The sequence below is a fragment of the Urocitellus parryii genome, chromosome 10 (genome assembly GCF_045843805.1).
Source record: "Urocitellus parryii isolate mUroPar1 chromosome 10, mUroPar1.hap1, whole genome shotgun sequence".
Classification (NCBI taxonomy): Eukaryota; Metazoa; Chordata; class Mammalia; order Rodentia; family Sciuridae; genus Urocitellus; species Urocitellus parryii.
The window spans coordinates 60,527,522-60,554,713 of record NC_135540.1 but is presented as its reverse complement, the minus strand read 5'-3'; the positions used below and the strand labels follow the sequence as shown (position 1 = coordinate 60,554,713).

At 33.0% G+C, this 27,192-nt stretch overlaps 1 protein-coding gene across 1 annotated transcript in view; it reads left to right on the top strand.

The window, feature by feature from the left end:
- The window catches only part of Ndst4 (N-deacetylase and N-sulfotransferase 4), a 226,577-nt gene that overhangs the window by 137,944 nt on the left and 61,441 nt on the right, over positions 1 to 27,192 (top strand). The gene's annotated exons all lie outside the window — the stretch shown is intronic.

The window sequence follows — 27,192 nt, the reverse complement described above, 5'->3', positions numbered from 1 at the left end:
GAACATGAAGTCAGCTGTGGGTTTATCATATATTGGCTCTATGGTGTTAAGACGTATTCCTCTCTAATTTGTTGGGCGTTTTTATCATGAAAGAATACTGGATTTTCTCAAATGGTTTTTATTGAGATGATCATGATTTTTATTCTTTGTTCATTCCGTTTCTGTGGTGTATCTCATTTAATGACTTGGATATGTTGAACCAAACTTGCATCCCTGGGATAAATCACACTAAATCATGGTAAAGGATCCTGTTATATATTGTTTAATTTGATTGGCTAGTTTTTGTTGTTACTGAGAATTTTAGATTCTAAATTTATAAAAAATAAATTTCCTTTTTGTTGTTGTTATTGTGTTCTCACATATTATGTACTTCAGTCTCTAAAAATGTTCACCATGCAAACTGCTGCCCTGAAAATATGTACCCATGTATTATCCTTTTTTTTTTTTTTTGGCCAAGGACATGAGTGGTTTATTTAATTTTTTAACATGTTCTAATTAGTTATACATAACAGTAGAATGCATTTTGACACAACTTCTCATTCCTCTGGCTGTACCTGGTACAGAATCACACCAGAAGTGTATTCATACATGTGCATAGAGTAATAATGTCTAGCTTATTCTACTGTTCTTTCTATCCCCACAGCCCCATCCTTCCCACCCCTCAGTCCCATCTACACAATCAAAAGTTCCTTTGTTCTTCCTTCCCCAACCTCAACTGTGGATCAGCAAACATTCAGAGCAAACATTCAGCCTTTGGTTTTTTGGGATTGGCTTATTTCACTTAGCATATTCTCTAGTTCCATCCATTTACCAGCATAATTTCATTCTTCTTTAAGACTGAGTAATATTCCACTGTGTTTATGTACCACATTTTCTTTACTTATCTGTTGAAGGGAATCTAAGTTGGTTCCATAGTTTAGCTATTGTGAATTGAGCTGCTATAAACATTGATGTGGCTGTGTCTCTGTATTCTGCTGACTTTAAGTCCTTTGGGTATAAACTGAAGAGTGGGATAGCTGGGTCAAATGGTGACTATGTATTATTATCTTTATACAAAGATAACCATCCTGGTAATATAAGGTGCATTTTTAAATTTTTAACTAATTTTATTTGAAGTAAAAAAACAGACAACTCGTGATTGGACCATTAGGGCTCCACTTTTGTTGTGGTTTGGATGTGAGGTGTCCCTCAAAAGCTCACATCTGAGACAATGCAAGAAGGTTCAAAGTAGTAATTATTTGGCCCTGAGAGTTTAATCCAATCAGTGAAGTGATTACCTGATGAGATTAATTGATTGGAAACTGAAGACAGGTGGGTGGTGGCGGGAGGAAGCATAGCATTTGGGGCGTGGCTTTGGGGTATAAATATGTATCTGACAAGCAGAGTCTCTCTCTACTTTCTGATCATCATGTGAGCTATTTCCCTCTGCCACACTCTTCCATTATGCTGTTCTGCCCCATATAGAGCCCTGGGGAATGGAACTGGTTTTCTTTGGACTAAAACCTATGAAACCGTGAGCCCTCAAATAAACTTTCCTTCCCTAAAATTGTTTTGGTCAGATCTTTTAGTCACAGCAGCAAAAAAAGCTGACTAAATCAACCCTCATGAGTGAGTTTAAAATATTTTTCAGGAGTACATATGCTTGCTTGCGTGCAGAGTCTCTCTCTCTCTCTCTCTCTCTCTCTCTCTCTCTCTCTCTCTCTCTCTCTTTCTCTCTCTCTCTTCTCTCTTTCTCTCTATTTTTATGCCATTATACAGCAAGAAAGGTCTCACTAAATTTTCCAGGCTCCAGAACAGAGTGCCCATACATTTCTGCACATATAATTTATATATATATATGGAGAGAGAGAAACATATATCTATAATTATATGTATAAATATAAATCAGAGGATTGGACACTTTTTTCTATAATTGTGTCCTTACATCTTTCAAATTTGCAATGATATTTTTATAAATATATGTATAAATCAGGCCTCACTCTATGGGAATATATTTTCATTAGATAATGTTAGCATTATTTAAGCTTTCTGATTTTTTTTCTCCCATAATGATTCCATTTCTGGGGCTCCATTAGAAAAGCATGTCTTCGTTTAGGTCCCAGAAAACATGCACAAGAAAGACATGAGATAAGAACACAACATAACAGATAAGCACTTAATGTGGAAAGCAGATTAAAAATTAGCTAAACAAAATTGAGGGGGAAAAGATAATAAGCTGAAAAATTTTTTTGTACAAATGGGATTTACACTGTGTCCACCCTGATTAATTTAAGAAATTTTCTTAGAGAAAAAGATATATCCTTTAGATAAAACTAGAGCTAAATCATGGTGAAGCACCAGGTATGTTTGAAAGAATATTTTGTTAGATATTTATATATAACATTTTAATTTATGAATAGAAAAAGAACATAAATTGTATGAATTTTTTTTCAAAACTTGTAAATTAGATTGGAGGGATAGGAAATGGAGATAAAATGATTTATCAGAGTGTAGTAAAAAACTTTGTTCTCCAAACAAAACAGTCTGTTAAATCACAGTGTTGAAATGGCTCTAAACTTGGAACAGGAGCTTGATGTCCTGTGATCCTTAGCAGAGTACTTTATTCCTCAGACTTGCTTATTTTCCTGTAAAATAAACTAGTTGAACTTAATAATCTTCAGTGTCCCTCAGAGGTACCCCCATTGAACCTAAACGCAAAATAGTCCAACTGGTTGTAGATATTACAAATTTAATGCCTTTTGTGTGTATTTTAAAGGTACTAAGGGCATTATAAAAATAATTTTCAAAAACTGAGATGCACATGTGTATATTAATGAAGCAAATGTGGAAATCTCTTTCTTTATCCCTTCCTTCACTGAAATTTTAAACTCAGCAGAAGCAAGAGTTCCTTCATATCATTTAGTTCTTGGACTCTACTCTTGACTGCTTATTTGCTCTATCATCTCCTAAGGGAAAGTCAGTATTCATCACAATATTGTACCTCCCCTAAACCTCTTGCCCCATGTTTGATTGTTATTGGTGTTTACTAGTTGGGTGCCTAACTACTTGTTATTTAAAACATGAATTTATATCTCTCTTTTTAATTATTTTGAATCCAGTGCCCTTCATAAAGCATAATTCTGAGACATAAATGTTGTCCTTTAAATGAGAAAAGTTGTTTGGTTTCTAGAATTCCATCTTCAGCACTTATGAACTAACAAATGTATACTAAGCACTACTAGCTTCAGTGAGTAGGCTCATCATTAACACACAAGTGTATTTTAATTTCAGACAGAACATAACAGTGAAAGAAGAGAGTTTCAGGAGGGTTCTCATATCCAGTTGCAAACTTTCCCTGTTTTAGCATTGTGACTTGATGGTGAAATTTTTTTTTTTTTTTAGCAAATTAGAATAGATGGATAAAGGAGAGAGACCTGGACAGATAATGCAGAAAGAGCAATGCTAAAGATGGTCAATAGCAGGGATAAGATCATACATTCTAATATGGCAATGTGAAATTTAGATCAGGTAACTGGTAGTCCACAAAGATGTGGGATTGAAGAACAATATTGTTTAAAGCAAAGAAAGTGCATAACTACAAGAAATCCAAGTTGATCTTACTGAGCTCCTTAGGCAGACAGGCTGCAGGCAGCCTAGAGCACAGATTAAATGGAGCTTAGTTCCAGGGCTGCATAAGCATAAGCTAACAGGTGTTTTAGACAGGTTTCTCCAGAGAAATAGAACCAAAAAGACAGAGAAAGGGACAGAAAGCAAGAGTCAGAGACTACAGAGAGGAGAAAGAGATTGTTATAAGAAATTAGCTCATACAATTATGGGGACTGTCAAGTTCCAAGATCCACTATGCACTCAAGACTCTGGAGACCCAGAACAAGAAATAGTGTTTCCAATCTGAATCCAAGGCCTGAGAGCCAGGAGAACTGAAATAGTATAGATTCAGTCCAAATGCCAGCAGGCTTAAAATTAAGAAGATCTAAAGATTTAACATTTCAGTTAGAATCTGAAGGCACACATACACAGACACACACACACACACACACACACACACACGCACACATACACACACACACACATTCAGTGTCCTGTGAGGCGAGAGACAATTCCTTCTTACCCAGCTTTTTAGTTCTATTCAGGCCTTCAAGTGATTGGATGAGGCCCATTTACATTAGTGAAAGCAATCTGCTTTATTCTATGTCAGAGATGTGTACTGGACTTATTCATATGCTGTACTCATCCAAAAACACCCTCATGGGTATACTCCAAAAAATGTTTGACCAAATAGTTGGGCATTCTGTGGCCCAGTCAAGTTGACATATACCAATATAACAGATAACAAATTTAATGTGGAAAGCAGATTGAAAGTTAGCTAAACAAAACTGAGTGGGGGTGGATAATAAGCTGAGGATTGTTTTTTTGTACAAGGGTTTTCTTATGAACAGATAAAACATTATAGATAATGGGTTAACATCTATACTCACCTCAATAATGTTGAAAAGAGAAATCTTGAGGCTGCTTAGCTAGTTATTATTTCAAGTTTGATGATTCCGACAATTTATTGTTGGAATTAAAGTGAGGAAGGAAAAAAACAGAAAGAGCAAAAGTAAGCTTGACACCCAGCTTTCTCCATCCACTCTTTTTCTCCAATCATCACTTAATTCGTTGTCAAAGAGTATCTCCATACTTTACCAGAATGAAATTGAGGAAAAGAACTCTTAGTTCACTAGAATGAAGATACAAGTTAGTGATATGAATGAATATATTAGTACTAAAGAGCATTTGCATTTAAAAAAGAAGTGCTTTCCCTGTAGAATGCTTTTTTAAGTCCTTTGGGTATAGGGCAAGGAGAGGGATAGCTGAATCAAAGGGTGATTCCATTCCCAATTTTCCAAGAAATCTCCATACTGCTTTCCATATTGGCTGCACCAATTTGCAGCCCCACCAGTAGCATATGAGTGTAACTTTCCCCTACATCCTCACCAAAACTTATTGTTGTTTGTATTCATAATAGCTGTCATACTGAGTGAGAGGGTATCTTGGAGTAGTTTTGATTTGTATTTCTCTAATTGCTAGAGATGATGAACTTTTTAATGTATTGATTGATTGATTGCATATCATCTTCTGAGAAGTATCTCTTCAGGTCCTTGGCCCATTTATTGATTGGATTATTTGGTAGCAGCACAATTCACAATAGCTAAAGTATGGAACCAATCTAGATGCCCTTCAATAGATGAATGAATTAAAAAAATGTGGCATATATACACAATGGAATATTACTAAGCAATAAAAGAGAATAAAATCATGGCATTTGCAGGTAAATGGATGGAGTTAGAGAAGATAATGCTAAGTGAAGTTAGCCAATTCCAAAAAAACAAATACCAAATGTTTTCTTTTGATATAGGGAGGCTGATTCATAGTGGGGTAGGGAGGGGGAGCATGGGAGGAATAGATGAACTCTAGATAGGGCAGAGGGGTGGGAGGGGAAAGGAGGGGGCATGGGGTTATAAATGATGGTGGAATGTGATGAACATTATTATCCAAAGTACATGTATGAAGATAAAAATTGGTGTGACTATACTTTGTATACAACCAGAAATATGAAAAAATGTGCTTTATATGTGTAATAAGAATTGCAATGCATTCCACAGTCATAGGTAAATTTAAAAAATTAATAAAAAAAGAGGTGCTTTCTAAAGAGGAGGTTAATGATTATTTAGATCATTAAAATTCCTTGGGATTTTGTGTTAAGTGGAAATCATTCTGTATGCATAAAATCATTCAAAGATGACCATTTCCTCTACCAAATGCTCCAACTGACACTGATGGTTAAAAAGTAATGTTTGTGATGATGTATGAGTAGACAGGTGATGACAGGTGTTAAAATACACAGAATGAAGACTAATCTACCTTTATTTCCTTTTCTCATTAACAATCTATACTTTCACATTATAAAAATGTAGCAGACATTGCATATTATGACATTTTTCTTAGATGTTCATTTTCTCTGCATATTTATAAATGATTGATAGATTCCTGCAATCGATATTGTTTTTATATGTTGAGCAATGGATGAATAAGGATGCAGCAGCATCACACAAATCTGACAGTGAAAGTAAATATATAAGATGATAATACTAAGATCTAATTTTTCTTAGCAGTACAGTGATAGAGACAACACAGCAGGGTAAAATTTAACAGGAATTAATGAAAAGCTTCCAAAATTGTTTCAAAAAAATAATGGTATAATAACAACTTTACATAGGATGAATATTACACAAGGATAATTTAACTTGCCAGAAAGTCATATGTGCTGAAGGAGGACATACTAAGTTACATATCATTAAGGATTGTCCAAGCAGAATGTTTGTAAGAATGTGGAATTTAATACTTCTAATATCTCATATAATGCAAAAAATCTATGATTTCAGTGTTATTATAAAATCTTTAATTTAAAACAAAAAATAGGTTTAATTTTAAACATTGCACACCAACATTATAACTTTGGGTCTTTATGATTTAAATTCAGAAGAAAAAAGATAACTTGACATTTCTCTGTTTATAGAAGAATAAGATACTGTGGATTAATATTTAGTGGTAGATACATGGAAGTAGAAAACAAAATATATCTTCCATCACTAATATTCTAAAAAAATATTTTATTTACAAATTTAGGAGAACCATTTTAAATTTTGATTGGTAGTTTCTGAATTCATTTGTAGGTAAGTATCCTATGAGGCTAATAAAAACTGGTATGTATATGAAGGAATACCCTGGCATCTCACCCTCTGGAGTACTTTAAAATAGAATCAACAACTATATAGCTCTTTCTTATCACCTTGGGAATTCATCTGCCTAAAGGAAAGAAACTAGATTAAGTAACCTTGAAAAGTCCCACATATGTATTTTGGCTTCTTTTTTTTTTCTTTCTTTCTTCTGATTTATAACTTCTACAACTCTGTTCTGCAGAACAGCAGAAATTCTTTGCCCAGCTTCTACATTAAGGGGTCGCATTATTTTATGTTGTCCCCCACCAGAATAAACCTGTATCCTTTTTATGCTCAAAAGTCCATATTTTTCTTGAAGTATTTTCAAATCTTGTTGTTGTTTTTTTTAAAAAAATTTGACTCTAGCAGGCATATACAGATATATCCTATTTTCATAGTTGTACACGTTTCAAAATGTCATTATTTTGTAATCTACCTTAAAGCAGAAAATGTGAATTAGAATAAATTTTTACACTTTGACTCTCATGTAATAAATTCCTGTTACTATTGTGTATTAGATCTTTTAATTCAGCAACTGCAAGAAATAGGCTTTCACAATTTTCTTGAATACTGACTTGCATTGCCCAAATGAGTATGACAATCGAAAATTATGTGGTCTGAGGGCCATTTGAATGACATTTCAAAAGAATAGTGAGACATCTGTCCACTTAATATTCAGATAACTTCCTGGTATTTTTCTTAAATTCTTATCATGACCTCATCACATATTGATATTTTCCTGCACTGTTCCACACTTGTCAAATACTAACATGTATTTCCCTGGTGCCAAATCTTTCCAATATTTTCAGTAAAATCTTTGTTCAGACAGGAAGAAATATAATTTAATCATGTGTGAGGTGAAACCGCTTAAACCAGGTAGCCCACCATCATTCAAGTTGAGACACTAGCCTATAAAATATTCAACAATTGACAATAGTTAATAAAAGCAAAAAAGATCTGGAATCTTATCAGATGATGTCACCAGTAACTACAAAAGCTTGAAATTAATATGTCCTACCTGATTTAATTTTGTTCTACTTCATTTTAATTTTTGTGCAACATAAAGACCAATATAAAAACAGAATTTTCTACATTTTCTTGACAGATATGTTTAAACAGTCTTAGATCTTTAGAATACTCTAAAATGGCAGGATTGGAGTCAGGATATTTACTCTCTTCTCCAAGGCTCACAGCAGTGCCTAAACTCACTAACCCTTGCCAATCTATTGGTCACTTGCAAATTCAGATGAACAAAGAAATTATGTGCCTGAAAGAGGAGTATTCTTGAAATTGACAGTCCAGTATAATGGAACTGCAATATATCTTCATGTGCTGTCTCTGAACTTTCATACGCTTAGGCTGGTTAATGAGCTTTCCTTCTTCATATATATCAATCTCTGAATTTATGTAATCTAATATCATGTACAGTACATTATGGATTAGTACTGGCTCTTCAGATTAGAGAGAAGGGAGCAGTAAGACATAGAAAAACATCAACATGAAGTAGCCTGAACCAAAGTTTACAAGTCATTTTCAATGCTGAAATAGTATAGAACCAGATATGTAACGTAATTAACAGAAATCTATTTTATGCTCAGTGCAACAAATGAAAAATGTAAGACTGCAGCAAATAGTAAAGAATTAATGATTACTGATAACAAGGCATACGAGTATTCTTTGACATTTTGGACTTCAATTTTCTATAAGCACTGTGCATTACACAGAAGTATAACAAGATTTCTTATGAAACAAAGCAATTATATATTCCATCCAAATAAACTTCTTTATAAAATAATATAGTAATATTATACTTGGAATCTTAGGAGATTTTTTTTAAAACTAGTGTTCCGTAAGTATTTATTTTTGTAGAAATTAACTTCTACTACAGTGAAAACTGCCTCTACCCTAGACAGGGACTTTGAAGCAATTAGTGTTACCTGGAGCTCTGGGGCTTAGAGCCCTGGAGACTAGCCACCAACTGTGAGAAGAATGGACCCCTGTAGAGTATATAGATTGTGGAAAATTCTATTTCCACTCACTGAAAGACCTACAAGTCACTTCTTTTTCTCCCCCTTTATCTGTTTTATTTTTTTTCCCTTCCTTAAAGATTTGCAGGACTAACCTTTACAAAAGGACATGAATCACCACTTCTGCAGTGATTCACACTCACAGCAGGCATTTTGTAAAATCTGAAATCAGCTAAGATCCTTGCTCTCACTATGTATGATATTATTCTTTCTGTTCACAGTGAAACTCCAAATCAGAGTTGGTATAAGGATAGAGTATGTGGGGAGATTTTGCTTTTTTCCTAATGTTTTAGTGGATTCAGATTCTGTTTACTTTTCCACAATAGTATTTATCTAGAAATTAGTAATTCAGAATGTAAACCATGCCATCACAAAAGAATGGATTATTTTTACCTCAAAAGCTTGAACTCTTGTCTTCTAGTCAAATAAGAGAAAGATTGCTATTACTATGTAGACATGCATCTTTCTAATGCAGCAGTTGCTACAGGTCCTGATGGAATACAATTTGCATTCCTATGTATTTCCAGACAGTGAACAAATACATAAGATTATGTTGTGTTTTTTTTTCCAATTTTGTTTCCATAGAAAAATGAAAGCAGCAATTTTTTTAGAGAAGTCCATCTCATCTAGCATAACTGGTTAATTTAGTTTTCCCAAAGCATGGAATGAAGTTATTGGAATCACTCTTCAGCATAAATATATTTTCAACAGCAAAAAGTACAACCTTCTGTTTATGTGGATGTTAGTCTATAGATAAACTCTTTTTTTTAATATTTATTTTTTAGTTTTCAGCAGACACAACATCTTTGTTTGTTTGTGGTGCTGAGGATCGAACCCAGCCACACGCATGCCAGGCGAGTGCGCTACTGCTTGAACCACATCCCCAGCCCCTATAGATAAACTCTCCCCCCCTTTCTATTTTGAGACTTGTAATAGATATAACAATTAAGTACATAATGTTCTTGACATTGTAGGAATAGTTTGGAAGCATAATCAGTAATAAGAAAAAGCATAATAAAAGAGAAAAAAACTGTCTTTCTTCATCTATCATAGTTTATAAGACTAGTAGGTTGGTGAGAAAGTGGAAGGGGTAGGGAATCCATAAAATTAAAATTGGAAATGAGTGCTTTCTTTGTTTTTACCCATCCCTGGAGCCCAAAGTGTTTATTTTTTCTTATCTCTTTTACAGCTTGTATAACACTTGTATTTCAATATGTCTTGTCTTTTCCTTGATAGTTATTTTTAAAGCTTTCAATATAATGAATAGAAAGAGTATCTTTGATCACTTGACCTTATTTCACTGTGTTTATTTCCTACTTCATATTCCTCTGGCTATTCCTCCGATTCAGATACAGTAAAAATTAAAATATGGGCTCTTTGCTAAAACATGTTGATAAGTTTTATTTGGGGGTTTGAAGAAAGAAAACTGCTCTGTTTTCCCAATAATTACTAACATGCTAATGATGATATGGAGTATTGTGTAAATGCTGAACTTACTGGAGTATCTATTGAGAAACTAAAACTCTTATAATTTCTACCATACAGTCCTATCAGCAGATGTCCAAAAGTGTTCAAACACTACCATTGGCTTTAGTCAGTATTTATCTCTTAAATTTTTCTTTGAGATTTATCTAATCCTAAATTTAAAAACTTTTGATAAAATAATCAGAAATTTGGTGCTTAATTGTTAGAATGATCTGTATTACTCAGCAAGCCAACCTTCACTTCTACTTGTGTCTCAAAACATTTTGTTCTTATTTATTTTATTTCTTTCCCCCGGGGAGATTCTCTTGATGTGTTCACTAGATGAGAGTCCTCTTGTGTGTGTCCCCATACTTGTTTACCTCAATCAAGGAATATGAGAGAATACTCTCTAGGGAAGTTGATATTTAGGTTGACCTGAGCAGAAATACTGGTCCATGAGGTAAATGAGGTAGGATGTCTTGGTTTGGGTAATCAAGGCTTGTTTGTAAGAAGTTTTCCAATGAAAAGAGAGAAGCACAGAGAGATAGAGAGGGTAAAATTATCATACCAGATTTGGGAAGTGTCAATGTATGGGTTTTGTAAGAATGTAAGATTCAGATGAGGTTGGAAGACAGGTTAGGGTAAGATCCTAAAAGTTTTTCTTTACCATGTTGATAATGTGAAAACTATTCTGTTGTGGAGAAGGAAGGAATTTAAATAAGAAAGTGGTAGAGTCAAATAATAATTGTTATTTGTAGTTCTATTTGACATTTCAGGTCCTATTCTCTACCAGAAGTCCTTAGTATGTGTAGCTTCTTATTCCTATAATGCTTTTTAAAAATATGTTTTTAGCTGTAGATGGACAAAATACATTTATTTATTTATTTTTATGTTGTGCTGAGGACCAAACCCAGGGCCTCATACATGTGAGGCAAGTGCTGTACCACTGAGCCACAACCCCAGCCCCCTATAATGTTTTTCTATACTTACTGTTTCCACCTTAACTTCACTGTTTGTCCAGCTAATTTCAGCTTGACTTTCTCTTTCTTGCCCCTGGGGTTCCCTCACAGGTTTAGGTCAATGTCACCACTATATATTCAAATAGAGCCATGTTCATAATACAGCTCACAGTGATATTTTTTAATGTTTGTTAAGTTTACATAATATGTTTCATATGCATACTACATGTATCCCTAGATGTATGGTATTGGCTCAATAATTTGAATCAATCAATAAGTGAAAATTTTCATTATAATGCATGTGTCTTTTTTCTCATGAGTTAACACTGTTAGAGGGAAAGGAAAATCAGAGATGGAAAGGAGAGAGGAAAGGAGATGGGCAAGTGGAAGGGAAACATTCCTCTTCTTTATAAAAATAATATAGACAGCAGGGTGTCACTGCATAATCCAATAACCCAAACTCAGAAAATCTTGTCTTATTTTTCCTGAAGAAAAAAAATCATATAATTTCCATGTGCTTCAGAATTACTGTCTATAAAATGAGGTTGATGATATGATTTCTCTTACTGTTTTGCACAGACAGGACAAGGAGATATGACAAAAAAAGAAAATATTTTGATTTCAGGAAAAAAAATGTTAATATAAATATCACCCGAAAAAGTAGAAGTATGAATTATTTTATTACCAAATGCTATTTGAGGTATGTTAGACGCCCATGAGCCCTGGATTTATTTTCAGTTTGGATTTTGCTTGATTGTTTCTCTTTGCTCTGACACACAATTCAGGTGATAAAGTTATCTTGTCTTATAAATGTTTTGAGTTCAGAATAAGTTTTGCTTCTGAAAATGTTCTTGGTAGTGTGTCAGTTTATTGTGCTTTCTGGGCTATTTTTAAATGATAAAATTTCTATCATTATTTTCATTTCAGTGAACAAATTGAGTCATCAAATGCATTTCTTGCTTGGTCAGTCAAGACTATTTTTTCATTTGATTTTGTTGTCTACCAAAGTACCTCAGATGTTGTTGTCAAAGATTTTGGTTTTGGTTGTTAACGTTACCAGTTTTATGGTCTTTTAATTTTTGAATTAAGTTTACTGGGAACACTAAGTTTTCACTCAGTTGACTAATATTTATTCTCAGTCTTGACTGTTATGGGAGTTTGTCCCAAGGAGAAATAAATAGAATTATAGCACCCTCCATAATTAGTATGCACAAATTAACTATATGTAAAAATTAATGATCTTCCTAACTGTTACATATTTTTTTACAGATTATTTAGATGACTGTTTTGGATTTAATATAAGTAAGAAAATTCAGCCCCACAAATCAAATAGAAAACTCTGAACTGGATTTCATTACCTACAAAGGGGAAAGATAGTCTTCATGTTTAGAATCATTGATCCTATAGATCTGTCTTCATTGAACTTCACACCTAACAGAACAGTCAGTGTTCAATTACCTCTCTGTGAGAACATTATCCAAAACCAAAGAAGCAGCCAAGAGATTTAGAAGTAAAGAAAAGGTCATGTTCTTGTAAATGGAAAGTTCATGATGACTCCCGGCCTCCTCTAGCACTGTATGACAATTACCAGCTTAAACAATGTAAAAGATCAGATTCCAAGCATGAAGTGTTTCCTTGATTTATAGTTGTCACTTTTAACGTGATTTAAAGTATTCAATAATGCCATTCAAAATATAAAATGTAAGTAACAGAATCTTGCTCCTTCTTGAAGCTGTTATTATATCCACTTAAACTCTCTTTCACACACAGGTACACACTCAAATCAAATGCAAATAAAAGATGTGACTTCTAAATTGCCATCTTCCTGCAATTTCATTTCAGAAGTCCATTCTGTAGTTCACTTAAACAACTTTGTCCAGCAATCAAATCTCTATAGGCAGAGCTTTCTACATGGGCTGAGATGTTATGCTCATAAATGCAAGGAGTTTAAGAATTATGAGCTATTTTGAGAATAAAAAAGAAACTTAAAACACATCACATTGCCCCAAATTTGAAGCAGCTTCTATCCTATTTTTTGTTGAATGCATTTTTGAAATATATATGCATTTTATGTGTATATATATATATATTATAGTTTATAATGATCCTTTAATCTTTACCAATTTGACATTTGAAAAAGCCCACCTATAAGCAAGCAGTGTGATAGTACCTTACAGAATGAGAAATCATTGGCCTAATTATTATGGTTTGAGAAATAAGTTTCTAGAAAGCAGGCAATCTCCCAGTAACATCAGGAGACCTTCCTTTTACAAGTCATTTGTGTGTGTGTGTGTGTGTGTGTGTGTGTGTTTAATGAATCTGTCACTAAGAACAATAAACTCTACTTCCAAAATACAACCCAATTATTTTTTTTTCTTTATCTTTGGGGCAACCATACTGGATAATGTCTCCATTATCTCTCTTCCAGAAAAACTACCACTTTGGCTACACAGAGTCTAATTGTCACAAGAGCAGTCAGAGGGATATTGTTAAATGCAATGTAAAGCAAACTATGCCTATTCTTAAAGTTCTCTAATGACTTCTCATTTAATCTTAGAATTAAACTCAAACTCTGTCTAAAGACATGGTTTACTGCTACCCCTTTCTGCATTTATCAAGTTCTATTCTGACCTTCATTTACTATAATTCAGATGTACTATCCTCCTTTCTTATGGTCCTTTAAATATGCTAAGATTGTTCATCCCTTGAAGTTTTTGTGTTCTCATCACCTGTTTGGAAAGAGCTGCTTTCAAGAATTTGGGAGACTGGTTTCTTCTGCTTTTCATATCTCAGGTCAGAAGTCACCTTCTTAGAAAGGACTTGGCATTTCCTCAGTTACTCTCTACCAAATATTCATCTTATTTCTCTTCACAGGATTTACAACTCTGAAACATTTATGTACTCACAATCTGTCTGCCTTCCCCAATTCCATACCCAACTCTTGTGTCACCAATGACCCATTCCACATTGGCTCCAAGAATCCACTAACATTTTTGTTGCACAGGGGATTCAGGAAAGATACTGATGATATAGAAATTGTGAACCTTTGTGTGTTTCTGCAAAGGTATCTTTGTGAGCTTTAGAAGTGATACTTAGCCAAGAATCTAACAGTTTATCATGTGCAAATTAGATCAATTCTGCGTTGGTCATTGTTTGTTGTGGCACATAGATAACTTTGCAGTTTTTATGGGAAAGCGCAGATGCCTGAAATGTCTTATAAAGTTTATGCGAGTTTAACTTAAAGTAATATTTCATTTTATCTCACCAACCTAGTGATGTTAACATCTGCCTAAAAGTAGAAAAAAGATGCCTAGTAATCATTCCTTGGGAAACAGATATCTAAATATAGGCCATTAGCAAAATTTGAAAAACTCTTGTGATATCTAAGCTCTCTTCAATGTCCACTCACTTAAATATTGACCCCCATTATTTTTAATCTCTCTTTGTTCTGATTCTTTGTAATTGATAGTATTTATTAAGGGTTTAATATGTTTAACCTTCAAAATATTTTGTATATAGTAACTCATTTAATGTTCCCAACAACCATATGAGGTGGGTACTATTATCTCCTATATCACATAGCTGGAGAGTAATAGAGCTATCAATGGAGCTCAGAAACTTGCATTCCTAAATCTATACTCTTTTTTTTATCAGTACACTCCATTGTTTCTCCAAGGCAGATGACTGTCAAAACAGTTATATAACTTGGAAAAAATCTGTCTTTTTAATGGAAGATGATTTTTAAAACAATATCTGAACTCCATCAACTTCCAGGGCTGAACAAATTGATGCAATTGCAGAGGAATATATACCTTTCAAATTCCATGCTCCTCTCAAAGCTATAGGCTCCTTGATTCATTCGATAAATGCCTGTGAAATATTTATAATGTGCCAGAATTTTTTTAAGAATTAACAACACAGTCTTCACAGACTGAAGAAGAAATAATTACATAATGGAAAATTTGGATAAGATTTGCTAACTGCTGTTAAAAAAACAACATGGAAATATTGAAAAGAAGGGAATTTCTAATCCCTGAATGAAACAGAAATATCCATCAGAAGAATGTCATATTTTAACTGGTCTGTGTACCTAGAATTTTGACCATCATTCATTTATAAGACAGGTATCTGTGGTTCCCCATAAAAACTGTAAAGTTATCTGTGTACAACAATAAACAAACAAACAATGATCAATGCAAAATTGATCTAATTTGCACATGACAAACTGTTAAATTCTTAGCTAAATATCACTTCTAAAACTCATAAGGTTACCTTTGCAGAAATACACAGTGGTCCACAATCAGTGACTTGACAATTTCTATGCCATCAATATCCTTCTGGATCCCCAGTGCAACAAAAATGTTAGTGGATTCATGGAGCCAACTTGGAGTGGGTCATTGGTGACACCAGGTTGAGGTATGGAATTAGGAAAATAAAAGGTCAATTCATTCAGACAAGAAACTAATGAGCTTATGAGTTGGAGGCATATGTGGAAAAGAGTACAGGAAAAAAAATAAAGGGGAGAGGCAAAAGAGGAGCAGAAGATAGGAAGGCTAGGAGAGGATTGGGGCTAAATTGTTCAGGTTTGTATGGATAGGGATAGACACATTCAGGTGAGTGAGGGCCATAACATTCAGGTTTAGAAAGAAAGCTAATGTTCTCATTTCTTTTTTTTAATATTTATTTTTTAGTTGTAGTTAGACACAATACCTTTATTTTATTTAGTTAGTTATTTTTATGTGGTGCTGAGGATCAAACGTGCTAGGCAAGCCCTCTACTGTTGAGCCACAACCCCAGCCCCATATTCTTATTTCTTAATAGTCAATCTATTCCATCAAAACTTCTTCAAGGAAGGATAATTTATCTTTCATCAAATCATAAGAGAAGTTTCAGCCCTTTTCTAGAACTTTCAGAAAACTGTCCTAATCTTAAGGAGCATAGGAATAAATATTTTTAGTCCATTGTTCAGGAATGGGCTGGTGGTATAAGAAACCACATCTGTTCCAACCCTTCTTTGTAGCCTATCTTTGTAAAATGAAAGCTCACAGGACTTCTAAAAATTAGTCTTTTCTGATTGATTTTAAAACTGTGTAATAAATGGAAATACTGAAATGTTTAATCCAAGATTTTTGCATTTTTAGAACTATTCTTATTTTCCTTCCTTCCTTTCAACTTTTCCTATTCTCTTCTTCTTTTCTTTTTAATAAGCAATGTTAGCTCATTGCTTCTAGAATCATTATACTTAGTCCCCCCCAAATAGTCATATTATGTTATCTACTGATTTTAGTGATAATGATAAATTATAGACTTCAATTAACTACTAACAAAATAATCTTTAAAATAAATTCATATTTGAAAAAGCATAAAGACCTTTTGCTGTCTGCATAGCATTACTGGTGAAATGTTTTCTGTGTTAAAGAAAAACAGAAAGGAATATGTTAAGACTTACTTTGTCACTGCCCAATAAAAACACCTTTATAAGTTATAATTTTATTCATGAAAAAGAAAATGCAATTCTTTGCACATTGACAGCTAATAAATAGGTTGCTGTAAAAAAAGGTTGTGAATTAAATATCTGGCATGGTTATTTTACCTTCTAATTCAATGTACTAACTTTGTTTTATCCTACCTGCTATCTGAAGAGAGAGAGAGAGTAATATGTGAAAAAAAATACCAAATTCAAGTATAACTGGCCAGTGTTCCCATTATGGCATTGCCCAGTCTTTTCAGGTTCTCTCCTGGATACTTGGTAACTTTGTGGGTTTGTTCTTAGCAGGCTGAACAGAAAGGCCGCAGAACAAACTGTGTCTTTGTGATCTCTGGAGAACCCCTGAGAATGATGTAAGGTTAGTAACAAAGTCTACCTTCAGGGATCCTCTTCGGCACTCTTTGAAGGGGAGTTCATGTCTTGTCACTCTGCTAAGCAATATGTTGTATTTGATTTTTTCTTCATTCTTAAAATTCACTAAATATAGTGCCAGTTTAATGTTTTTAGGCTAAGTAAAGAATTAGATGTTGAATGATCAAGGAAAAAATTTAGGAATGCACACAAAAATTCCCTACTTTCACCTAATACTGATCAGAATTGGTTATGTATTAACTGTTTGGTGATTTAGGGAATAAAAAGATTTTAAAGAAACAGTAAAGGTGCTGGGCATGGTTGCACAGCATGAAATCCCAGGTACTCCAGAGGTTGAGACAGGAGGATCACAAGTTTGAGGTCAGTCTAAGCAATTTATCAAGACCCTGCCTCAAAACAAACAAACAAATGCAAAAAGTGAAAAGCTAGGAAGAAGCTCAGAGGCAGATCATTTGCCTACTATATGCAAGGCCTTAGGTTTTATCCCCCATATCACAAAAATTAAAAATCAATCAATAAATAAAAGATGCAGACACTAAAGCCAAACAGCAGGTTTTCTTGTCTTTCAAAAAGCCATTGATTAAAAGCATGAATTAGAAATACAAGAAGAACCCATCTCGATTTCATGCTCTTTCAACTTTAACATAAGCAGATCACAAAACTTGAATTTAGGCTGGTTCCATGACTATTGGAAATCCACTTCCTCCCCACCCCCTCCAAAAAAAAATCCAGAAGAAAGGTACTGATTCCAAAAGGTTAATAGTTAACTTATCAAACAATAAAAAGTTCCCCATCATTCATACATAGTGCACAGCTTAAATTTAATATCTTCAGAGACTTTTAAAGTATGCTTATGATTTCTTCTTCTGTGGGTAATAAAAAGAAACAAATATACTCTAATTCAATGGGTTCCAAAATTTAGGGACATAATAAATAAATAATTTCCAACAAGTATCTTCAAAATGTTCATAAATACTTATTTATGTACAAATTAAGTTCATTCCTACTAAACCAATGCATTACCATGCCATATATTGTACTAAAATGAAAACTAAATATAATTATGTTTTCTTCTTAGAAATGGCTTAATCAACCCAACTGGGGCTCTTGAATATCATTCTGGGGACCACCATTATATAGTATATTAAAGGTTATTAACATAAAAATATTTCCAAGTATTAACAATAAATGTTACCATTCTTTAAAAATAATGGAAATGTTTTATGGCAGTGATTTCAGTCTAAGCAATAACATTTATTTTTCTGTAGGCTAGTGTTTCTCCAAGTATAGTTAATAATTTCAGTTAAAATAACCTGAATAAAAAAGTTGAATTCTTAGTACCTATAATATCATAAATCAACATTTTATACTAAAGTTTGAAAAAATAAGATAACCAGATTTTTCAGGAGAAAAACATTTTTTTGAATGTTTTAGAAAGTTATATCTTTAAGTGTACCTAACTTCGAATCAAAAACCTCAATCAATGAAATTTGATTTCAAATCAACTCTCTCATTTTTTAAATAATATTCCATTTTAGAGATATATCACACTTTATCCATTCATTTGTTGATTGACATTGTGGCTGATTTTATGTTTTGGTTGTTATGAATAAAGATGCTTTGAACATTTTTTAGTCTTTTTTTAATTATTATTAGAGCTTTACATAGTTTATATAAGTAGTAGTTGGGTTCATCCCAACAGATTCATACATGAAAGGAAATCAAATTCACTACATGATCCCCCCTTTTTCCTCCTGTCCTCCCTCCCCTCTCCCATTTTCCTTCCTCTACTCAACTTTCTTTCATCTATTAACTTATATTTGATTGGTTCTTTATTATTCTATCCTTCTCTACCCCTTTCCTTTATATTGCTCTAGTTCCTACATATGAGAAAAAAACAGTCAACCTTTGACTTTATGAGTTTGGCTAATTTCACTTAGCATGGTATTCTCCATTTCCATCCAAATGCCATGTTTTCATTCTCTTATATGGCTGAAATTATACTACAGAGTTGTAATAACAAAATAGCGTGGTATTGGCATCAAAATAGACACAAAGACCATTGGAACAGAATAGAAAACACAGAGATAAACCCAATACCTATAGTCATCTGATATTTGACAAAAGCAACTAAAAATACATCATCTTAGAGAAAAGATACCCTCTTAAACAAAAGATGTTGGGAAAACTGAATAGTAATATGTAGAAAAATGAAATTAGACCCCTCCCTCTCAGTCTGCACAAAACTTAAATCAAAATGGAACACAGATTAGGAATTACACCATAAACTTTACAACTGCTAGAAGAAAACACAAGGGCAATACTTCCTCATATAGGTGGTGCTGGCACAACTTCCTTAATAAGATCCCTAAAGTGCAAAAAATAAATGCAAGTACAAGAATCAATTAATGGGATATCATCAAATGTAAAAGCTTCTGCATAGCAAAGGAAATAATGATTAAGAGCCTGAAGAGAGAATCCACAGGATGAGAGAATATCTTGGCCAGCTACTCCTCTGATCAGGGATTTTTATCCAGAATATACAAAGAATCCAAAAAACTTAGCACAAAAAAAGAAATAACCCAAAAAATAAATCGGCAAAAGAACTAAACAGACATTTCTCAAAAGAAGCAGCGCAATGGCCAAAAATATATGAAAAAATGTTCAACAACTCTAGCAATCCGGGAAATTAAAATCAAAACTACACCAAGATTTCATCTCACTGCAGTCAGAAAGGCAATGATCAAGAACATACACAACAACAAAACAACAAATGCTGGCAAAGTTGTGGGGGAAAGTACACTTGTACATTATTGATGGGACTGCAGATTAGTACAATCCTCTCATTTTACAAGCACAAAAAGTAATAAAGGTCACAGTGTAAATATTAAATACATGATTATTATTTTTAAAGGAAATGACTGGTATTATTAAAGAGTTAAATTTGATCCTCATTTCCTTGGCTTGTGACTCCAGGGTCAAAAATTTGATATAAGTTAGATTCTATGTGTTCATTGATTATTAGTGCTCAAAAAGAATTCAGATTAAAAAATTATCAAGAAAGCCAAAGTCAATTGTCATCCTTTCTTGACAAAACATTGAAAATATGTACTTGAATTAGGTATGTATATTTTATATTCACCATTCTTTTGGACCTTGTCTCATAAAAATATATTATTTTAAATAAACTGGATACATAATCATTTTCATCCATAACTCTTAAGTTTGCTACATCAGTTAGAAATAAAAAAAAAATTATGGTGATCAATGTGATGATTTGATCCATGTATATATTACAGAAAGATTTGATCAATCTAATTAACATATCCATCACTTCATCAACTTATCTTCTGTGGTGAAAATATTAAAAATCCTACTTTTGCCATCTTGAAATATACACTAATATAAATGTAGTCACCAGGCAGCTCAACCAATTGCTAAAATTTTTTCATCTAGTTAACTGAAACATTGTATCCTTCAATCAACATCTCTCTTTCCCTGCCTCTGGCAACCACCTGTCTAATCTCTGTTACTATGAGATCAACATTTTCTTATACACAATTACTTGGATATCATCACTGAATATTATTACCTGCAATTATAATTACTATTTAGTGACTAAAAAGAAATGAAAAACTATGTTTTAAAAATTTACAAGTTGTTTTATATAACAGCAAGCTGATATAATGTCAAATGAAGCAGATAACATTCTTGCCCAAGAGAAAGGATTCGGATACAGTATTTTGTTTACAGTTTAATTGAAATGCAAAATACTCTTTATAAGAGAATCATGACTGCTTTTGAAGGAACATCTCACAGTCTTTGAGATAGGGGGAATGGTGAGCATTATTGCTAAAGCCCCTTGTCTGTCTTATTTTATACCTGCTCATGAACCTGGGTTTGGGTTTAGCTGCCAACGTAAAAAGACTGCACTGCAAGTCCTTCAGACAGTATCATTTCAACTTGATCCTGAGTCAGTACCTATCAAATATTTCTACCATGGTCATATGATTGGAAGTCTTTGAAATCTTTCCATTTCCCTGAATACTCTAACATCTACCTGAGGACATGAGCAGACAGAAAAGATGTGTTTTCACACCATTCAAATCTCCAACAATCCTCCTGCTCACAGCTACCCTGCCCATCATGGATGTTTTTAAATTAAATTTTGTCTATGTTTTTATAATCTTTAGAATAAGTAGGTTTGTGGATCAGATTACTTATTTCCTTGATAATGACACCTCTTTGAGTCTTTTGGAAGAAATCCTGAGAAAACTTCTTATCATAAGTAGTTGAGCACTTAAGTCTCTTTTTGTTCTTAAAAGAAATCAGAATTTGCACAACTATGTTTCCCTTTTCACTGTGGCTATTAGAAAGCTTTGAACCCAATTAATGTTCCAGTTGTAACAAATAATTGTTACCAATAAATATATCATTAACAATGGACCATATATGCTACATCTAATGCCTATAAATCTAAAGTTTCCTTCCCCTTCTTACTACTTTTACTTCATGTTGTAGATTCATCTAACCTCTGCTTATACTCTTTCTCAAATTAGGTAAATGATAGCTAAAAGGATCAGGAAGTGTAAAAGCAATTATTCTAATAATCTTTAAAATGCCATAACAATTCTATACTTATCATAATGAATGTTATCATAAAAATAACATTCTGTCTGGGGACAATGAAAGAAGAAAGAAACCTCCAGAGGTTTGGTTGGATGGGACATAATCAGCAAAATAAAATCAGCCAAGTGACAAGACTAGATCATTCAATACCTTGTATGAATGTATGCCAAAAAAGAGACATGAAATTTATTCTTTGTATTTTCATGTGTATTTTTATAAAAACTTGTGTTTACGTAAGTATGATGTGAGCCGTGGGAAGGTTTTGGAGAGCTTTCTGACACAATCAGATCATGTTCTAAAGTAATCTGCCTTCTGAATTGAAAATAGTCTGTAGTCACCAAGTATGGAACAGCAAATAGATTGCTAAAGCTAATTAACTAATTAAGAGGATATTTAGCTAGCAAAAAATAATGCAAAAACTAAAGCTTAGATTAGGTAGTAATAGTGTAGATTATGAGAAAAGATTGACAATAGGTTATATTTTAATTGCGTATGAATTAGATGTGAACTTTGGAAAAAAAGAGGCCCAAGTGTTGTAGCCAAAAGTGAATAAATGAAAGCACATTTACCAAGATGGGGAATCTTGATGGGGAGCAGTTTGTGAAAGGCACTTGATGGGGCACATTTTTTGATACGTTGATTTTGAAATAACTTTTAGGCATCTAATATAGCAGTCATTTGGCTAAGTAGGTCTGCAATTCAGAACTGTGTAACATGGGATGCACTAGCGTTTGGATAGCATCTGAAGTCATAGGACTAAATGATATGTCCACAGAGCAGAAACACATTTCAATCACATAAATTCCTCCTGACTATTTAGGTACATTATTAGACACTTCTATTTCTTGCTGGTAATAGCAAGGAAACTGTTCTCATTTTCTCAAAGAAAAAGGACAAGCCATGATATGTACGCAGAGACCCATACAACAAAAATCCTTGAATGGTTGTCACAATATTGAAATATGATGATGTTTTAGGGCCTCTTTTTTTTTTTCTTCTCATAGTGATGTCCATTTCCTGAAATGACAATTCAGAGAAAAGAAGGACAGGGATAAATGACACTAGCTTTTCAGTTTTGCTCACATTACTACATTTATGCCTATTGGAATCTTTAATTTCCTCCCTATTCCTTCACCAGTTTTTGAGCAGATCTAAAGAGAATGTGTTCTGATATTTAAGGCATCCTAAGACAGAATCTGTACCCTTCATCATATCTCTTCAGTGTCCGCGAGGTCTCGTAGTATCATTTTTCCAGCTCATCTGCCTTGCTATCTTGCTATTTTGGATGATGAAGGACCACAGCTCATAAATGTTTAACAGACAACATAAGCTAATAAATACAGCTCTAAATATCATCTGCTTAAAATAGTCAAAGAATTATCTGTCATGGAATAATTCCTTATGCCAACCAAGAAAAGCTCTCTATGTCAAAATTAAAACTAAAATATATATTTCAAATGAGATATTAGCAACTCTTCTGGCATTTAAATGATAGCTTGCTGCTCATATCAATAAGCTTTTAACTGCATACTAGCCCATGGAATTATCTTTACTAATGAATAAGGATTTACACAAGGAAACTAGTAACATCTTGATTTATAAATACTTGAATGGTTATTAAATTAATTCAAATTAGTAATTTAGCTTTCTAATAAGTCTTGGAAGTTAAGATTATTTAGACTTCTAACCCTGGTACCAAGTCAAAATAGATGTGATGAACTAAGGTACAGTCCCTCCATCTTCAATATGTTTTATCCTTATCATAATGATAAGAGAAAACATACATTTTTGTTATTCTAACAATTATTTACTCTATTTCCCATTGGAAGATATTTGTAAGATTTTTTTTAATTTTTTCTTATTTTTAAATAACAATACACAATTCATATTAATTCACTAGTTTTAAAATATATTACTTCAATATATAGCTTACTTTCTTTGTTATAGTTATAAAAGTAGAAAATTATGTTATATCAAAATTTTTTCAGAATACTAGAAGGTTTAAAAACGTTAATTTATCATTCTAAGAAAAATGTAAGTTTGCTATTCATATGTATGTATATGAATATAAATGTGTGCTAGCATATTTTTTTATTTTGTCCTATTTTTTTGAATTCTTTTTCTCAAAGAGAAAAATATCTAACCTTGGATAACAAAAAACAATTGTTTATAACCCAAATATACTTCATAATTCAAACCACACAAGTGTCTTGCAGATGCTATACAATAAAATGACTTTCATGTTATATACAAAATGGAAGGGCCAAGAATTTTATGTTTAACAAACTACACATCATTAAAACATAGGTCAGTATAATTCTTACAGTCCCAGAAAGGCAGCAGAGCTATCAGAATTTAACTGCAATTATTTTAGATTTTAAACTGATATTTTTACCTTAATAAAAAGATTAAATAGCTATTGAGGAGTGCAAAAATAAAGAAAAACAAAATATAATAAAATCTGCCATTATCTTTTCACAAGTAACATTTTAAAACACTAGAATATTCTTTTTAAATATGCATCACAATTGAATTCATTGTTTATATTCCACCTTTTACTTAGTATTATAGCAAGAGGATTTTCCCTCTGACATCAGAATTATTAAAATCCCACTATAAATGATTATATTATATACTATAATAAGACTTTGGTATTATTCATTTGATAATTCCCCTATTGTTGACTATTTCTCACTGGCATTACTCCTTTTATTCACCTTCTACACTACCTATGCCTCTCCAAATTATTTAATAGTTCCTCCTCAAGAAAAAATTAACTTTGGTTTTCCACCATTACCATTACCTCTTCCGCAAAGAGCCTTTTTTCCTTAACACTATAAAGTAGGTGTTGTGTCTTTCCTTCTCTCTCATTTACCATCTTTGTCTGTCTTTATCCTCTTCCACACTCATTTTAGTTACAACCTCCTATATAAAAACTTCCTGACCACCCCAGGCCAGGTTGAGTTAAGTGTCTCTATTCTAACCTTCTGTATTATATTATAACCAAAAACTTATATTAAAAACATCTTCCGGGTGCAGTGGCACATGCCTGTAATCCCAGAGGCTTGGAAGTTTGAGTCAGGAGGATCACAAGTTTAAAGGCAGGCTTAGTTGCACTAAGCAACTCAGTGAGACCCTGTCTTTAAATAAAATTTTAAAAAATGGGGCTGGGGATATGGCTCAGTGGTTGAGTGTCCTGAGTTCAATCCCCAGTACCACCCCCCCAAAAAAAAAATCTATTATCTGTCAACTGCCTATATAGTGAAAAGCTTGAGGACTGAGTTTGTAAACTCATTTTTGCCTCAACAATGTGAATTAGTGTTTATTGTATAAAATTAAAAGTCATAATATTGATTGAGAATTTCTTATGTGCCAGAAGCTTGTCAGAGTACTTTGCATATATTAATTTATTTAAATCTTTGTGACAACCTATGAAAGAGGAGCTATCCCTAACCCTTTTTGATAAATAATACAGGATAAAGTTGAAAACAATGCTGGAGGTCAGACACTTTATACAGATCACCTCCAAAATGTGAGGGCAAGCCCTCTCTAGTCCTCTACTTAGCCAGATGTTTTTACTCAGTCTATAATAAATCCAAGGACAAGTATGGTATAAGACTTTCAAGAAAACCAACAATTGAAAGAGAGAACACATATTCACTCTCTTGACTTTATTCCCCATAGTTTCAAAAAAAAAAATTGAGAGCAAAATGGGGTAAATGATTACCAATGTCTCATAGCTAGTTAGTCACATAAGACAAAAATTCCCCTTTCCCTTTTTTAAAATGAACTTTCCCATTAGATTAAGCTTAGTATTTCTTTTCTATAAAACAAAGATGCAGTTTCAAAGAAAATAGAATCATAAATCACTAAAAGAACATAGAGTTATTGCTTTTATTTATTGAAAGCAAAATTTTTATAAAATATGCAAAAGACTCTAGGCTTTACAAACAGGCTTAATTGTGAAAAATAAATGCACCAGAATCTTTTCAGGAAAGCTGGAGTCCTAGATACATTCAAGAACAAGTTGATCATGAGCTTATCTCTAGTGGGTGCAGCGTCAGATTGTTATATATCCACACCTAAAACTGAAAGACCCAAAACAAACTGAATAAAGAAAATAATTGTATTGTGCATCAACAAATATCCCTAAAGCCTAACAATTATTTTACATATCTTGTGTCTTGTTATGTATGAGAAGCCAGCTGAGTTAAACAATGGGTCAACCACAACCATGTCTTTATAGTATGGAAGTTCCAAGATTACATTTACAGTGAAAGGCATGTTACTGAAGAATGTTTATCTGTAGCTAATCTCCCACAAATATCTCCTTTCATAACAAGTAATGCTGCTAGAGGTGATAACATGATAGAAAAATTACAGTACAAACATAAAAGTCGAAGAGGCTTTTATCATCCAGCTCCAGATATATGATTAAATCTGTTTCTTCCTAACTCAAGCTTTTCTGCACAATTTTTCTTCCTAATAAGATTATAACTCCATCTTTCTTTTCAATCGTTCTCCCTCCCTTTCTGTCTTAATACAGAGCTCCTAAATGAAGCAAAATATCAGGGTCTACTGAGAATAATACTTCTCAGCTTCATATTTTATAGTTAATTATGTTATGACTCATAGAAAAATTGATCCCAAGGTTTATAATTTTTCTTTTTCTAATTTCTCCTGTTCGAAAGCTGCCTTTCCACCTTCTCCTTGTTAATGTAAACCAATAGTGGTCCTTGTTTGAAAGCACTTCATCAGAATTAGCCTCAAGTGAGTCAACTGATGGAAGAAACAGTAATAAATGAACATGTGTGGAAGACAGGGCTGTCGAGCAAGGAAATTCAGTTACCTTCCAGCATGGACCACAGGATAATTTGTTAAACTGTCAGCAGCAAACCTTTAAGGTAAAAAACAGCTGACACAAAATTCTCTGATTACCAAAATGAATGTTTAGTGGAAGCAAATGGAAAAGAAGAGAATTGCTGTTCACCATTGAAATTAATTGAGAAATGGTTGATTTGAAAATATAATGTCCCCTAATGAACTAACTGAATAATGAATAACATTAATTCCAAGGTTTGTTTACACATAGTAGGGCTAAATGGTTGTTAATGATTACTTGTAAGCATTTTAAATATAAAAGAACTATCATTTTTAAAAAAAAAAAATCTGCATAAAATCACCTTTACCCAGAGAAACAGTCATGAAAGCAGATAACCATCTTTATATTAATCTCAATTTCACTAGTCTTTGAAGTTACTTATAACTTCAAAAATTAAAAAAAAAATAATAGCATCTTTGTTTTAAGGCCGTGTCAAAACACATTTTCTTAAACTATAAGAACATTCTAATTTAAAAAATCAGTATAAGTCTTCTCTGGGCATAGTTGATAAGTGATAAGAAATTCCTATTAACATACTATACAGAAGTTCAATTTGTGTTTGCTACACAATGACTTTAAGAAGCTAAATATTATTTGTATAATTCTGTCTGAG